This window comes from Schistocerca americana, chromosome 5, assembly GCF_021461395.2.
Source record: "Schistocerca americana isolate TAMUIC-IGC-003095 chromosome 5, iqSchAmer2.1, whole genome shotgun sequence".
In the NCBI taxonomy this organism is placed as follows: domain Eukaryota; kingdom Metazoa; phylum Arthropoda; class Insecta; order Orthoptera; family Acrididae; genus Schistocerca; species Schistocerca americana.
Genome location: NC_060123.1, coordinates 164,594,778 through 164,613,015, shown reverse-complemented (window position 1 = coordinate 164,613,015; position 18,238 = coordinate 164,594,778). Strand labels below are relative to the sequence as shown.

The 18,238-nt window shown below is 44.2% G+C and overlaps 1 protein-coding gene across 1 annotated transcript in view; it reads right to left on the bottom strand.

Moving 5' to 3' along the window:
* The window catches only part of LOC124616123 (zwei Ig domain protein zig-8-like), a 282,641-nt gene that overhangs the window by 230,821 nt on the left and 33,582 nt on the right, over positions 1 to 18,238 (bottom strand). The window lies entirely within an intron of this gene.

Genomic DNA, 18,238 nt, shown 5'->3' with positions numbered 1-18,238 from the left:
CCACCTGAGGGGAAGGAAGTTAGCCAGGGACACCGCAAGAGTCCAGAAAAACATCCGGACAGAGGAGTCGAAACGCAGGCTTGTGAAGAAGAAACCTTATGATGACAATAAAGGGGCCTGACGACTTGGAATATTTGATCCTCAGTAGCGGCCACGAAAGGCTGAATACGTAAATGAAAGAAAGAACTCTGGGCAGGTCAGAAGACTACATTTTAAATTATGTCAGCAACTCTGGAATAGGCACACCACCCCAAGTGGACAAAAGTAAAGATCTGAAAACTGCGAAAATGGCTTTGACGTACCTTCGTCTAAGTCTTTACCAGCAGCCCTTGCGGAACAAGACAATTATTCGACCTACTTGGGAGACCAGAAGCAAATCATTCAGCTTCGATTAGGCAGGGTATTTAACAATTGAGAATTGGAAGATCACTAATGAAAAGACATTCCGTATTAATGAAGCTATAGACAACTGTCTTTGAGAGGGTTTCAGAATCCTAACCTGGCGAAACTGAAGAGGAACGCGTCTTAACGGAACATGTCTCAACCACCTTCATAATGGTTGCGGCAGTTGGTGATATAATCTTAACCGGGAATGTAAAACATTATTAAAACAAGTTATAGAGCACGCCTAAACAAATCACTTCTAATAATAATAAGGTAATGTATTACCCACACATTTCTTCCGTAATTTTTAAGTTATAAAGTCATGCTACAAGCTGATGAATTTTTGAACTAAGAAGACTGAATATGAATAGATCGACAGGAAAAGATATATAATAAGGAGCAAAAATGTCCAGAAGTACTTTTGGTAAACCGAACAGGGTTTTCAATTGAACACTCGCAATATGAAGGGGAGGGTTTGGTACATCATGTCCTTTTGAAAGTAGTGTAATCGAACCATGTAATTTATATTTAAGGGTTTTGAAAAAAAACATTTATTATTTTGAATCATTTTTATGCCAGATGCTGCAATTATTACGATTTTTTCGGTACCCAGAACCCGAAAACATAAGCGTGAGTTTTCACAACAAACATCATATTGATATTTAGAAGCCAGTATCCTTCTTACACATCTATATATATTTTAAAGGTATGTTGTGAATAAAACTCAATCGCTGTCAACGAAATATGTATTCTTTAAACTTTTTATGGTGGCCATCCTTTCTGTATAGACATTACAGAAAATATGTAGTATTGCTACAATTGTGCTTAAAGATATTCTCACATTCAGGACTCTACGTATTCATCAGCGTCTGTTTAAAAGAGATTTTGTTAATAAAATTTAACAAGAACTAACTGAATTTGTTTGTTTTCTTTTTAATGTTTTTCGGTTAATATGCATTACGGAAAATGTGTTGCCATCTATAGAGTTAAGTGACATTTGTGTGTGAAAAGAAAACTTAGAAACGGGTAATGTTACAAGTCTTAACTTGTGATACAGAAAGGTGTAGGTTATTATCATGAAACATGCAGGACCGTCATGCATGCTAACAAAAAAGAAGTCAAAGGAGACAAGTCCTGAGTATCCCATAGACAAGTCCGCAGGTAGTGGTCCAGTGGCTAGCGTTGATACATCTGGATCACGGGGTTCCAGGTTCGATGTCGGCCGGGTTGTGGATTTTCTGTGCCCGGGGGATAGTCTGTTTATGTTGTCCTCATCATTTCATTATCACCCTCTTCAATCGTGACAATGACTCTATTGGATTAAGATAAAAAATTGGACTGTGAAAAAATTGGAAATTTGTACGGGCATCATCATCAACCATAGACAACGAGGTCACTGGGAGCGGGACTATAGCTCGAACTATTTTTTAAAGATGAGGAAGCAATTCGGAGGTGCTCTTTCAAAGGAACCATATCGGCATTTTCCCGGTGCGATTTAGGTAAATCAGGGAAAACCTAAAACGGCACTGGCGAAAGCAGGTTTGCACCGTCTTCCTCCCGAATGCGGGTCCAGTGAGATAACCACTCCACCGCGACGCTTGTAAAGTCATTGATTTCCCCAAAAGTCGGTAATATTTCTTTTTTCTTTTGTGCATTACCTTGTCATAACACGTATGTTTAATTTATTTCAGCTATTCCTTATTTGTTAATACGTCACATTGTTTCTTCATTCATTTTTGGTTCAAATGGTTCAAATGGCTCTGAGCACTATGGGACTTAACAGCTGAGGTCATCAGTCCCCTAGAACTAAGAACTACTTAAACCTAACTAACTTGCGAACATCACACACATCCATGCTCGAGGCAGGATTCGAACCTGCGACCATAGCAGTCGCGCGGTTCCAGACTGAAGCGCCTGAACCGCTCGACCACCCCAGCCGGCAACTCATTTTTCTACTGTTTTATATTTTATATTGTACGCATATGAATGTCCTGGTTTTATATGCTTTTTAAATCTTTGGTTAGGCTAGGAGAAATACTGTCTCAGAGAGAGAGCGAACGACTATCGATATAGAGCGTGCGAGTTGTGGTATCGTGGCCGGTTTGCGGGTGGAGAAACGTTGCAAAGTTCGGCGTGAAACACTGTGATACGCGGAGGAACTATGAATTACAGTGCGTCCGCTGTGTTAACAGGAGATCGTGCATTATTAAGTGAACAGTAAAACCTGAAAGGTATATCGAGTGTTTGTAGTGACGATTTAACATACAGTGTGAAGTTCTAGCAATTAGCCTTGAACTAGACACCATTGTCGTGTGGAGACATTAACTGTTAGAATTGATTGCGTGAAAGTGGAACAAACCAAAATGTGAAGTAAAAGAACAGTGTTGTGATTTGATCAAGAAACATTAATTGTATCATCCAAACTGTCTTAAAGACGATGACGTAAATTGAACCGATGTTCAACGGACTGTAATAGTGATAAACACATGTGACTGTTTTCCTGTGGCAATACGGTGAAAGAACTGTGCCAAGTATTGGCATTAACCGGCTATATATCGTAAATAGTAAAGACATTGCATAATTCCAACCTACCCCCACCGCGTGATTAATAAACGTTTAATAATAAAACGTCGCGCGTAACGACAACTCACACACACGAACTATTATTATCGCGCCAGTGCTGCCAGCTGATTCAACTACAACGGAGACGTGGACCAACGCCGTAACTGGAATATTAATGAAACAGGATGCTCCATCATTATCTTCACACCACGAAGCAGGATTAACTTCACACATCGTCCGCGCGGACCACCGCTGACGTCATCGCACTGCCAGCAGCAACAGTTAAGACATTAAAAGGAAATTATTACTGTCTCTCTCATTTCAAAATTAAAGACAATTGCAGTTAAATTATCTATTTTAAAAATACTGTCACAATATCAAGGTTCAATTTCGTTTAGTTCCAATAAATATTCCTTCCATTATTTCGTCTTGTTGACAGTGTTGAAAACCTGCCAAATTAAAGATCAATTAATAATTTTCTTTCAAAATTCTTCTCAGGCATTTTGCTGCCCATCATAATTTAATTTTAATGTGTGTAACTTCTTTTGGAGGGAGTACATTTGTTATTTTTTGTGCAGTAAAATCAGCTACCATAAAATTACGTATATTACCAGCTGATGCTGTCCGCCATTACTGATTGAAAACTGACCAATAGTATTTTTCCACCTATTTTCTCATTGGCTGTCAGTTTCAAACGCAATTACGTATTTCGTGGGCATCTAGCAGGTGCGCGATGTCTATGTAGTCTCCACATAAGATTCCGCACGTTCTGACAAAGACTATGCCACATTATTTTTGTCCATGTCTAACAGGGGTAGTCAGATTTCTGGAATAGGTCATGTTTTATTATTTATAATTTATTTTTTTCAGAAGTAGAGAACCAGTTTCCTTATACGCTCGGATGCATGCTTATAGCTGACATGCGGCGTAAATTGAAAATACGAGTGAATGTTCCATTAAGTTTTCGGGTGTGCAGCCGCAATAAATCTCATCCTTCTTCTAATAGTTCGGCTGGATAACGTTCAGCCATCTTCATAGTGAGGTGCAAGACTGCCGCTCCCGTGCTCGCTTCGTCCCTTTATACTGTTGTACCGCGCGACTGCGCATTCGGCCACAGATGCAAATGCGCCAGAGACGTTGATCGGCGGCAGAGACGTGAATAATGCGCGAGTTGCATCTATGACTCCGCAGTTGATGTGTGTTGGCATATCGATATATCATTGTGGGCTGCACTGTGACGACGTCTTTGCGAGGTTATTACAGCAAGTGCCGGATTCCATGATTTATCAAGATTGAAACCGCTATCTCTATTAATTAATTTCGTCGTCAAGCGAATTTCAATTGCCTCATTCACTATCGAGTCCCAATTGAAATTTGCTTGACGACGAATTTAATTAATAGAGATAGCGGTTTCAATCTTGATAAATCATGGAATCCGGCACTTGCTGTAATAAACTCGCAAAGATGTCGACACAGTGCAGCTCACAATGATATATCGATATGCCAACACAGATCAACTGCGGAGTCACTCACGCATTATGCACGTCTCTGCCGCAGACCACCGTCTCTGGCGCATTTGCATCTGTGGTCGCATGCGCAGTAGCGCGGAACAACACTATAAAGGGACGAAGTGATCACTGGAGCGGTTCTCCCTTACTGTCTGCGCACGTCCAGTCCGCCTCACCCCCACCCTCACCTACCTTGGCCTCACCATTGACCGTCACCTCACCTGGATCCCTCATCTTCGCTCCATCCAATCCAAAGCCCACAACCGTCTCCGACTCCTCAAACTCCTCTCTGGCCGGACGTGGGGGTTGCACCCCTCTACCATCCTCCACACCTACAAATCCTTAAATCCTTAATCCGTCCCATCCTCTGATATGCCAGTCCTGCCTGGATATCTGCCCCCCCCACCAAATTCTATAAGTCCCTCCAGATCCTTAAGCGTCATGCACTCTGCCTCGCCTTCCGGATACGCCTCCCGTCCCCCACGCGGATCCTCTATGATCTCATTCCTTTCCCCCATCTGCTCCTATTCCTCGAACATATCCGCATCCTCTACACCTCCCGCCGTCTTGAACCCCCTCATTCCCTGGTTGCTCCTCTCCTCTCCCATCCCCTCCCCCTGCCACATCTTCACCGTTGTGATCCCCCTACCCTCCATCTCTACACCCTACATCTCCTTTCCCAAGGTGGCTTCCATCAATTCCCCCTTCTGGACGATGCCCTCTCTCCCTCCATTTATCCCTCCTATCAACTCTGATCCTCACTCCCCCTCCTTTCCTCTGTCTGCTCCCTGGGCTCCCTCTTCCCCCCTTCCGTCCTGTTTTCTCCCCACTAAACCTCTCCCTACCTCCCTTCTCCCCTCGCAAGTCCTATTGTATTCCCCTCCTCTGCCTACCCCACTCCCTGTCGCGTCTGCCCCCCACCCCTCTTATGGGTCCTCACCCTCCATCAGCTCCTTTCCCAATTCCCCCCCTTCGCTTTTACTGTCCTTTCCCCCCTTTTTTGTTTTCCCGTCATCTGTCCAGTTTCCCCCCACCTGCTCTCGGCTGTGGTATGTCACATTTGCCAACTTTTTTGTGCAGTGTTCCAGTGACTATTCAGTGTTGTTCGTCTTTCTCGTGTTTGCGAACAGAAACCATGCTGTCGCTAGATGTGAATTTTATGTCTTTTGCGAACAGAATCCAGACTGTCGCCGTGTTTTTTAATTGTCTGTCTATTGTTTTACCTGTCTGCTTCGTATGTATTTTATTAGCATCATCATCCCTCTGTTCTTTGTTTTAAGTTCCACGATTTCTTTTCGCCGTGTTACTCTTTAAGTCTCCGATTTTATCGCCTGTTTTTATTATTTATTCTCTTCATCATTCTCACAAAGTCTGTAGGCTGAAGAGCGGTATACTAAGCTGCTGCCAGCCCGCCCCCTTTGGGGGGAATTGAAATTCAATAAAGAAAAAAAAAAAAAAATGGAGCAGCAGTCTTGCGGCTCACTCTGAAGATACCTGAACGTTATACAGCCGAAATATTAAAAGACGGGTATTTCATGCGGCTGCACACCCGAAACTTAATGAAATAGTTTTTGCGCCGCCAAAACCTGAAGATTCACATACTAGTGAACGGTTTATCTAGCAATAGAAGGCAATGATGAATATGATACACTTATCGGTCAATGCATAAAGATACACATTTAAGAAACACTCTAAGCCGCTGAAAGGCAGTCCACAATTTTTGTCGTTTTGAAGTTGGACCAAAGGCACAGCCGGCGAAGTAGCAGGACCTGACGGGCGGAAATCATTTTTCCAATACCATGGGTGCCGGAAGAGCACTAATGGTGGGATTCAGAAGGCAAAGGAAGTAAATTTCGTGTGCTACGAATCGTTGACAAGTGGATTCACTAGAGCAATTCTGGCACGACAGGGCGGGATGGGACAGAAATCCGATAAGCCGCGACTAGCAGCAGCACTGTCGGAGGCGCGCCGAAATCGCCGGCTACGCTGCGACACCAGTGCTGCTGTACTGCGAGGGCGTAGGGGCCGTGGTGAAAGGCGGCTATCAGGTGATCCCCGTGTACTCAGCCTCAAACCAGCAGCGTTCTTCTATTCAGTAATGGCAGGAGGCAGATGTTTCAAGGAATTGTGGTATAACATATTTATGTCTTTTTCGAATTGTAGTAGGTAAAAATATAATTTCGCACCTGTTTTCCGCTACGCAGACATTCATTATTGAATATAACTAAATGTTATTTTGCCTACGTACTGTTGCACCTTCCCTCACTTTTTCTGTTAGTGTTATGGGGACGTGTACTCTCATCATTTGAACTGGGTGTATGGAAATGAAGCTTTCTTTAAATGAAAACACTGAATGACATTAAAAATTATTGTGCAAATGAACGTGCTGAGACTAATTTCCCTTTTTTTAATTTGCAAACCACTTAAGATGGTACAAATATAGGTCGTTATGGAAGATAACACGAATGGTCTTACCTCCTGAAGGGCACCAGAGAAAATGTTACCTACAGCTGAACAAAACCAAGAGTTATACAAAATGTTGTCATCTATAAATTACCTATCATGTGTTCGCCACGAGACGTATGGAATACAACTGTTCATGCCACTTACTTCATGTGTCATGCCCCGAGTCACTCGATATTACAATCACGATATTTCACAGTAGGTCGTCTTTTACTCCCATGACCCTCTCTACCTGAATGAGTGTACCGTTTGCTGAAAGGTCGAGAAAATGGCAAATTATCTGACGATTCTATGGAATACGTAGGATGATAGGGGACTCTTTCACATTCATTTATGACGGAAACGGTGCAATGTTTTAAAAGCTAGTTACATTCGTATTAGTCACATTACATAACTTCCAATACCTTCTTCAGCTGAATGTGAACAAACAACTCTACGTGATAGTGAATAAAACAGAATCAGGCGTGCTTGTGTTACATTGTTAGTATCTGTATAAAGTTTTGTACGATACAGTGAACACAGAAGTTAGTACGGAGTAATTATACAGGTTATACTGGTATGACAGATGCAAAAAATAGAGGAAGAACTGCAGAGAAGAAACAATAGTCGCGGAAAGCTGCAAATGACGAAAGACAGGCCGATAATTTTGGATCATCGGATACTGCATAAATGGGGCTTGAGGGATTTAAGAAACGTAAATGTTCAGGAGGGAATTAACATTAATAAATCGTGGTACTACTGACGTCTCAAGCAGACACATGCGTCAAATAATGTTTCAACAAAGTTAAACGTTACACAAAGTTGCTCTCTCGTAGGTTTTGCGTATACACAAAGCCATTGCTGTTACTTCAGGTAGGAACTTTCAGGATGTTAGTCCTCCAAATGCGTTTGAATCTTCTTATTAATTGTACAAGATTGTAATTATTTCAATGCAGGAAGAGTACAACTCAACAATTTTACAGAAGTGTGATTTGACTAATACATTTTTACACATATATTTCAGTAACTCATCATCAAAACCGAAATAAGAACAAATGACATTTGCGGTCTAGCAAGTAGAGCGTTAGACTACTATTCTGGAATTCAGTTTCGGACAGGGGTGGCGAATTTTCCTCAGTCCAGTCCCTCCAGGACGTTCCAGCTCGACTCAGCCCGCTATCAAATGAGTACTGGGAAACTTTGCCGGCAGTAAAAGGCGGCCGGGGAGATGGGGCCGCCATCCTCCCCTGTTAGTGCAGCGACGAAAAAATGCTGCAGTGTGCCTGCTGTCAGGCCAATAGGGCAGTCAAGGGACTGTACCGCAGACCTTTTTTTTTGCTTAGAGGAAATTGTTGGCGCGCCCAACATTCCCAGCAAATCCGGCCGCCTTAGCTATATACTCTGAAGACTGCTTTCAGCGAGGGAGCTATAAATCCTTGATCTAGGAAGCAATAAGCTTGACGATCGTCGGCGGAATCGACTTTCCCTCGCAAGAACTTTTGGCTGGATGTGGGCGTGGTACTCTGCCGAAGATGGAGTGGTTTTGTGCAGCTGAAGAAGGTTCTGGTGAGGGAACAACTTCTCTTTTACTTTGTCACTAATCTACATTGCTTGAACTGCACAATGCAAGTGGGGCGACAGGAACAAGGATTAACACAAGACTTTAATTAACCTACACGAGAACCCGTTTCGGCCTTCACTTAATATTTCGGCATTGTGGCTTTGTAGCTGCGGGTAAGGGCAACGTACGGTAGACGCACGCTGCTCGGGAAGCAGTACCGAACTGCGTTAATGTTTAAAAGCAGAGCAGATGGAATTGGCTGCTGCGGTGAAAATCGTGTCATGTGAGGCTTTCAAGCAAAGCATCTACGTTACATCGTTATATGCCGCATGAAGCTGGATAAAACTACATATTAAACGATACAGAAGCAAATACTTAAAGTACGTGAAAGGGCTTTTGAAAACTATTTAAAACGCTTCAACACATTCTTGTTAAGGTGATCAAGGTCTGCGAAAAGAAATAAACAGTAGAAACGCTCAATAATACGGCGCTAACTGTCACAGTAGCCCACAGTAGCCGGAGCTGGCCGCTTTGCCTTTCAGTTGTAGTACATTATTGGATATTTCCTCGAAACTCTTCACAGTCACAAGTAATTGCTGTTACATCAATGCACTCGCGTTCTGAACTTTCGAGAGCCGTTAAAACATGATATATGGAGTACGAGTAGTGCCAATACAACCAATTTAACTTTCCATGGACTTACTGTAATTTTCTGAAAACCTCGTCTTTGTATCTTGAAAATTCACGAACGACAACATTTCCAAGATATGCCTAAATAACTCCATATCTTGGGCTGGTGACTCGTGAGCAGCACCAATCCTCTGTTACCGTAAGCTTTGGGCATGATTCAGAGGTATAATATTACTGCTCAAAACAAGAAATTAATGTTTTAAGCTGGTATTGTCTCTGTTTGTATGTCTGTGAAGGGCACTATCTTGATTGTGCAGGCTTTCAAAGAAGGAGGTGAAATGATGTGGTGTGGTGGACCTGAACTATGTACCCTGAGACACAGAGTTGAAATATTAAATCCTTTGGCTGGTTTCATTGTCCAGGGGCTGGGATACATAGTTGCCGCATTACAAACCAAATACTGCTGAGTGTACAGTGTACAATATGAATACGCACACGTATCTAATGGTCGAAGGTTCTAATCAAAGGGCAATTGCGAATTAATACAGAAATTTATAAATGAAAGAATGCAATAAAATAAAATCTGCAGGTACTATCTTAACGACTTTAAATGATGAGTACGATAGTAGAAGTACTTTTGATAATGCGGTATATTTCTGCCAAATTGGTGTCGATGGTCCAGCATTTAAAAAAAATATAAGTTGAGTAAGAGGGAAAAAATAGGTTCCTACTGCACATAATTAGTTATGAACGACAACATAGCTCGCGAGATATTTACTTCTAAACGCACACTACGTCTTCACTGTAGAAGCTACCGAAATCTTACAAGTGCACAAGTCGGACTCCGAAGTATTTCTATCAGTCACGACCATGCACAAACTGCTCCACACTCTCCAAGTCCCTCCCGCTATTGTATGTCGCGCCTTCGCATCCAGCACTTGTCCGCCCCGGCAGCTGAGTGGTCAGCGTGACAGACTGTCAATCCTAAGGGCCCGGCTAGGTCGGAGATTTTCTCCGCTCAGGGACTGGGTGTTGTGTTGTCCTAATCATCACCATTTCATCCCCATCGACGCGCAGGTCGCCGAAGTGGCGTCAAATCGAAAGACATGCACCAGGCAAACGGTCTACCCGACGGGAGGCCCTAGCCACACGACATTTCCATTTTATCCAGCACTTTTCGTGTCCTGTCCCGTACCGCCCGTGTCCTGTGCCGTCCTGCCTAGAACTCTTCTCCCGCTTCCATCCAGTCTCCCCATTCACGAGCGCTGTGATTGGCTAGAGCGCTCGCGCCATGTCTCCAAGCCAATGCACCCACACAAACATAATGAAACACATTGAAATACTGGATTTACATTTAAGTAACTTGAAATTAAATAAATATGCCTACGGTTGGACCATAAACACTCTCTAACACTTATTATTAGATACATAGGCAAATTAAATAAACATATAGCAAAGGAATAGGACGAAAGGTAGGCCAGTAGCCTAATGTCTCTGTGTTTTCTAAAACACTCTAAATATTTAACCAATTTCCTCATGAATAGTATATATCGGATACAAACAAAGACACAGATGAAAAAGCATATTTATCAACATGCTGCTACCGTTTTCTCGTGTAACTGTGGAGTACTTATGGCTTCACGCGATTAGTAGTAATCGGCCACTTTGCCTTCAAATAACTCATGTACTATTCAAGTTACATGCCTATAATTCACACCAATTTACACTAATGGCTTTCTAAGGACACGTGAATCGACGAAATCGGATGAACCGTTTAGATTTTAAAATTCGTTGCTGGGTGTTACATGTATAATTTACAGTCAGATACAGAATTTGAAGCTAATAAAGATATTAAAAAGCTGATTACACCATCAGAATCGTCGTGCAAATAATGGTAATGTACATGTTTCTTTTTGAGGTATCATGATTCATCTGGCTACTGTCAATTTCCACATGAACTGTGAAATGTCTAACATGATGGTTTCACAAAGTTCGCCATTCTTGGCACTCGCGGGGTTTCTCCTTCATCGACGCAGTGTCACTATGGAATTTCCAGCCACGCGGCCGGACGCGGGATAGCGTGGGGTACCACGTGGCCGCTGACGAGCTGCGGCCCGCATAGAGGCCCCAGCGTGGCCTCGCCAACTTCCAACTTATAATATATTCAGTGCGCCACATTCGCTCCTTACCTCACTATTGGCATCGACTACTCCCACAGCATACATAGTGTCGTAAGCGTAGACATGTTACTCCCGTTGTGTAAAAGCAGCTGCCGACACTGATGGTTGCCTGTAAGATTTTTGAAATGTAAGAGAAGAAAACTTCCATAGGATCTTCTCGAACTGCAACACTGGCATTCGCATTTGGTCATTTGATGATTGTCTGCTAGTGAAGTGAGTTCGTTTTTTGTACAGAAGACTTTCTCTATGCTCTTGACCATGTTACTGAATCAGGCTCTACAAAAAAAAAAAAAAAAAAAAAAAGTGTGTGAAATGTTTTGGGACTTAACTGCTAAGGTCATCAGTCCCTGAGCTTACACACTACTTAACCTAAATTATCCTAAGGATAAACACACACACACCCATGCCCAAGAGAGGACCCGAACCTCCGACTGGAGCAGGCTCTACAGCAAACGTCTACCACAAAATGTTCGAAGCCCTATAAAGGCTTGTAGTACATAACAGATCATCACAGAATACTTTGATCAACATTATATACGCTCAACTACCTATGAAATGCAACAGACTATGTTATGGCGGGAATTAAACTCCACATTATCATTACATATAGCTTGTGAATCTCAACAAACACAAATTATACAATATGGTGGCTAACAATGACTGTTTCATACCAGACACTTCCTACACGTCCTCTTGTTATTCTGTTTCGTAACGAAATCCTCTCACATTCCGATTTTCTAAATCTTCTTCGCTCGGCATGCAGCAACGCTGAGTCAATCAATAACTATCTCGTTCGTGCAGGTGAAACGCACCACCTCGCGATATGTATTAACTTTAGAAAAATAACAGTAGGACAGTCGTGTCTTAGTCGTTAGGTCGGGCCAACGAAGACGCGACGGGCGCACGCATCCCGACCCATCAGGAACGCAAGGAAGGCATTACATTTATTTCAAGAAGCGTGCCTCTCAAGTAGTGCTGCTCAATGATGGAATGCATGGCCGGCGTGGAGGAATAGTTTCTAGCAGGCAACCTCCAGGGAACCGGGGAACCTGCTGCATACCAGCTCCATAAGCATACCCAAGCAAGTGCGACTCCGCCTGTGCTGACTCACTTCCCTAGTTGGTCTTGGGAAATACCATGAAGTCCGGATCCAAAGCCTCCACCACCACCGGCTCGAGTAGCTCGTTGGGCATCATCAACAACTAAAATTCGAAGTGACCTTGAGTTGCCAGTGCACAGGTACATCTCTGAAAGTTTCAGTCAGGCAAAAGTATTCATAGTAACAGACCACATCGTGTGATATATAATGTCTTTGTTGTGATGAAACATTTCGATGGTTCTTATGAAAAACTGTTGTAGTGCTATATCCATAAAGCTGCCGGCCGGAGTGTCCGAGCGGTTCTGGGCGCTTCAGTCTGGAACTGCGCGACCGCTACGTCGCAGGTTCGAATCCTGCCTCGCGGCATGGATGTGTGTGATGTTCTTAGGTTAGTTAGGTTTAAGTAGTTCTAAGTTCTAGGGGACTGATGATCTCAGCTGTTATGTCCCATAGTGCTCAGAGCCACTTGAACCACTGTATCCATAAAGCTCCAGAGGGCCTTGCCAGGCAGCTCAACTGTATCAAGGGGCTGCACAACGGTACTCTCATGCTCGAGACCAAGAAAGCTCCCCTAGTACAAAACTGTTGAATGCCAAGCTACTTGGAGAGTATCCCACCAACAATGAACTGCACACTGGCTGAAACAACGTTGAAGAAATTTTTACTTTGGGGTTACATCTTACGTGCAACTCCAATGAGCAACGCTTTGATCGCACCACTATGGGCGTTAACAGTCTGGCTTTACATCGACGATTTGGTGCAACGGCCCACAAACAAGGTTTTCAAAGCAATCCCCCGTCACAGATCCATGTGGTCTGGAGGAGAGACTGTCCTTACTTCGGAGAAGAAAAGAAGATTCAGGAAGTAAAAGTCACCCTGGGTGTCTCATACTCTGATGCAAAGAAGGAATTTATGGCCACGCAGCCACCAAGTTTCAAGAAATCTTTGACCCTGGCATTGAAGAAGCCTATCCAGAAGATCACTGGTATCACTCAGACTATGACGATTGAGCAGGAGACACCTACCTGCACCTGTAAAGGCAGCGGCAAGCGTGCGCCAGTTGTCCATTAGCTCAACCTTGGTCTCACTCCAACGTTAATACGAGTAGTTGCCGACCTTAATGTCAGCCAAGATCGCGAACCATCATGTCTCGAATTGGAAGAGACCCAGCAAAGTGTTTCTGTTACATATACCTTGCCAGCATACCCGAAATCCAGTCTGTGGACAAAGACCAATGGGCCAAAGTGGTCTACTCTGTATCTATCGGAACAGGTCATCTTGGTCATGTCTGATATGAGCATCTCATAACTAGTACGTACGTCAAAGTGCGAATGAGGGAACCAGTGAGTTCCGCGAGTCGTATACTCCTAGCTCACTCATTTGTTACATAGTTTAATTCTTAATTTCTTTGCGTGCTTTTGGTTCTTGCATTGTTTAATTCATAAATTTCGGGCGTATTATAGTATTTGAGAGTGTAGCATCGTGTTTTAGTACCTGAATAGTGTAATTTCGCTTAGTCTCCTTCCGCCGCCGAGCAGTGTCAGCAGTGCGCAAGTAGCAGCATTACTGCATTTACTAGGCAATCTTGTATTTTAATAGCCGTTTAAATTTTGTCGATTTGTTTGCGCTCTCTGTAGATTAGTTCAGACGTTCTTAGCAAAACAGTTTTTAGCATGGATAGGGACTGCAACTGCTGTGTTCGGATGCAGGCTGAGTTGGCATCCCTTCGCTCCCAGCTTCAGGCAGTGTTGGCTTCGGTCACACAGCTTGAGGCTGTTGCCAATGGGCATCACTGTGGGGGTCGGGATGGGGGTTTGTCGGGGACGGCCAGCTCGTCCCACGCATCCCCTGATCGGACTACGACTGTGGTTGCCCGGGATACTGCCCGCATTGAGGCTGATCCCTCACCTGTGGTAGAGTGGGAGGTCGTTTCAAGGTGTGGCAGGGGGCGAAAGACATTCCGGAGGGCTGAACGGAAAGCCTCTCCAGTTTGTCTGACGAACCGGTTTCAGGCTCTGTCTCAGGCTGATACTGATCTTTGGCCTGACATGGCTGCTTGTCCTGTTCCAGAGGTTGCCCCTCAGTCTGCAAGATCCGGGCAGTCGCAGAGGGTGGGCTTACTGGTAGTTGGGAGCTCCAACGTCAGGCGCGTAATGGGGCCCCTTAGGGAAATGGCAGCAAGAGAGGGGAAGAAAACCAATGTGCACTCCGTGTGCATACCGGGGGGAGTCATTCCAGATGTGGAAAGGGTCCTTCCGGATGCCATGAAGGGTACAGGGTGCACCCATCTGCAGGTGGTCGCTCATGTCGGCACCAATGATGTGTGTCGCTATGGATCGGAGGAAATCCTCTCTGGCTTCCGGCGGCTATCTGATTTGGTGAAGACTGCCAGTCTCGCTAGCGGGATGAAAGCAGAGCTCACCATCTGCAGCATCGTCGACAGGACTGACTGCGGACCTTTGGTACAGAGCCGAGTGGAGGGTCTGAATCAGAGGGTGAGACGGTTCTGCGACCGTGTGGGCTGCAGATTCCTCGACTTGCGCCATAGGGTGGTGGGGTTTCGGGTTCCGCTGGATAGGTCAGGAGTCCACTACACGCAACAAGCGGCTACACGGGTAGCAGGGGTTGTGTGGCGTGGGCTGGGCGGTTTTTTAGGTTAGATGGCCTTGGGCAAGTACAGAAAGGGCAACAGCCTCAACGGGTGCGGGGCAAAGTCAGGACATGCGGGGACCAAGCAGCAATCGGTATTGTAATTGTCAACTGTCGAAGCTGCGTTGGTAAAGTACCGGAACTTCAAGCGCTGATAGAAAGCACCGAAGCTGAAATCGTTATAGGTACAGAAAGCTGGCTTAAGCCAGAGATAAATTCTGCCGAAATTTTTACAAAGGTACAGACGGTGTTTAGAAAGGATAGATTGCATGCAACCGGTGGTGGAGTGTTCATCGCTGTTAGTAGTAGTTTATCCTGTAGTGAAGTAGAAGTGGATAGTTCCTGTGAATTATTATGGGTGGAGGTTACACTAAACAACCGAACTAGGTTAATAATTGGCTCCTTTTACCGACCTCCCGACTCAGCAGCATTAGTGGCAGAACAACTGAGAGAAAATTTGGAATACATTTCACATAAATTTTCTCAGCATGTTATAGTCTTAGGTGGAGATTTCAATTTACCAGATATAGACTGGGACACTCAGATGTTTAGGACGGGTGGTAGGGACAGAGCATCGAGTGACATTATACTGAGTGCACTATCCGAAAATTACCTCGAGCAATTAAACAGAGAACCGACTCGTGGAGATAACATATTGGACCTACTGATAACAAACAGACCCGAACTTTTCGAATCTGTATGTACAGAACAGGGAATCAGTGATCATAAGGCCGTTGCAGCATCCCTGAATATGGAAGTTAATAGGAATATAAAAAAAGGGAGGAAGGTTTATCTGTTTAGCAAGAGTAATAGAAGGCAGATTTCAGACTACCTAACAGATCAAAACGAAAATTTCTGTTCCGACACTGACAATGTTGAGTGTTTATGGAAAAAGTTCAAGGCAATCGTAAAATGCGTTTTAGACAGGTACGTGCCGAGTAAAACTGTGAGGGACGGGAAAAACCCACCGTGGTACAACAACAAAGTTAGGAAACTACTGCGAAAGCAAAGGGAGCTCCACTCCAAGTTTAAACGCAGCCAAAACCTCTCAGACAAACAGAAGCTAAACGATGTCAAAGTTAGCGTAAGGAGGGCTATGCGTGAAGCGTTCATTGAATTCGAAAGTAAAATTCTATGTACCGACTTGACAGAAAATCCTAGGAAGTTCTGGTCTTACGTTAAATCAGTAAGTGGCTCGAAACAGCATATCCAGACACTACGGGATGATGATGCCATTGAAACAGAGGATGACACGCGTAAAGCTGAAATACTAAACACCTTTTTCCAAAGCTGTTTCACAGAGGAAGACCGCACTGCAGTTCCTTCTCTAAATCCTCGCACAAACGAAAAAATGGCTGACATCGAAATAAGTGTCCAAGGAATAGAAAAGCAACTGGAATCACTCAATAGAGGAAAGTCCACTGGACCTGACGGGATACCAATTCGATTCTACACAGAGTACGCGAAAGAACTTGCCCCCCTTCTAACAGCCGTGTACCGCATGTCTCTAGAGGAACGGAGGGTTCCAAATGATTGGAAAAGAGCACAGATAGTCCCAGTCTTCAAGAAGGGTCGTCGAGCAGATGCGCAAAACTATAGACCTATATCTCTTACGTCGATCTCTTGTAGAATTTTAGAACATGTTTTTTGCTCACGTATCATGTCATTTCTGGAAACCCAGAATCTACTATGTAGGAATCAACATGGATTCAGGAAACAGCGATCGTGTGAGACCCAACTCGCCTTATTTGTTCATGAGACCCAGAAAATATTAGATACAGGCTCCCAGGTAGATGCTATTTTTCTTGACTTCCGGAAGGCGTTCGATACAGTTCCGCACTGTCGCCTGATAAACAAAGTAAGAGCCTACGGAATATCAGACCAGCTGTGTGGCTGGATTGAAGAGTTTTTAGCAAACAGAACACAGCATGTTGTTATCAATGGAGAGACGTCTACAGACGTTAAAGTAACCTCTGGCGTGCCACAGGGGAGTGTTATGGGACCATTGCTTTTCACAATATATATAAATGACCTAGTAGATAGTGTCGGAAGTTCCATGCGGCTTTTCGCGGATGATGCTGTAGTATACAGAGAAGTTGCTGCATTAGAAAATTGTAGCGAAATACAGGAAGATCTGCAGCGGATAGGCACTTGGTGCAGGGAGTGGCAACTGACCCTTAACATAGACAAATGTAATGTATTGCGAATACATAGAAAGAAGGATCCTTTATTGTATGATTATATGATAGCGGAACAAACACTGGTAGCAGTTACTTCTGTAAAATATCTGGGAGTATGCGTACGGAACGATTTGAAGTGGAATGAGCATATAAAACTAATTGTTGGTAAGGCGGGTACCAGGTTGAGATTCATTGGGAGAGTGCTTAGAAAATGTAGTCCATCAACAAAGGAGGTGGCTTACAAAACACTCGTTCGACCTATACTTGAGTATTGCTCATCAGTGTGGGATCCGTACCAGGTCGGGTTGACAGAGGAGATAGAGAAGATCCAAAGAAGAGCGGCGCGTTTCGTCACTGGGTTATTTGGTAACCGTGATAGCGTTACGGAGATGTTTAATAAACTCAAGTGGGAGACTCTGCAAGAGAGGCGCTCTGCATCGCGGTGTAGCTTGCTCGCCAGGTTTCGAGACGGTGCGTTTCTGGATGAGGTATCGAATATATTGCTTCCCCCTACTTATACTTCCCGAGGAGATCACGAATGTAAAATTAGAGAGATTAGAGCGCGCACGGAGGCTTTCAGACGTTCTTCCCGCGAACCATACGCGACTGGAACAGGAAAGGGAGGTAATGACAGTGGCACGTAAAGTGCCCTCCGCCACACACCGTTGGGTGGCTTGCGGAGTATCAATGTAGATGTAGATGTAGATGTAGTAAACCTCCTCTCTGCTGCAGTCTACCCACCATGGCCTCGCCGACAAGATGGCTTCCATACTTCGGCAAAAGTTGCACAGGTTCAGGAGGCATGTGGAGGAGATGAGCTATGCAACTCACTGTCCCAGCCATACTGCAATTGTGACGCTACTCTTGTCCTCACGTATATATTCCCCAAATATGGGAAAAATCATGCACTTCTGCAATGCATCTCGATGATTTTCTCCTGTCGACCTCTTTGCTTTCCAGCCTTTGCCCACACTGCTGAATGGAAAGTTGTCAATGACTTGTGTGGCATTCATCAATTCCCCACCTTGAGTAACTGCCTGGCA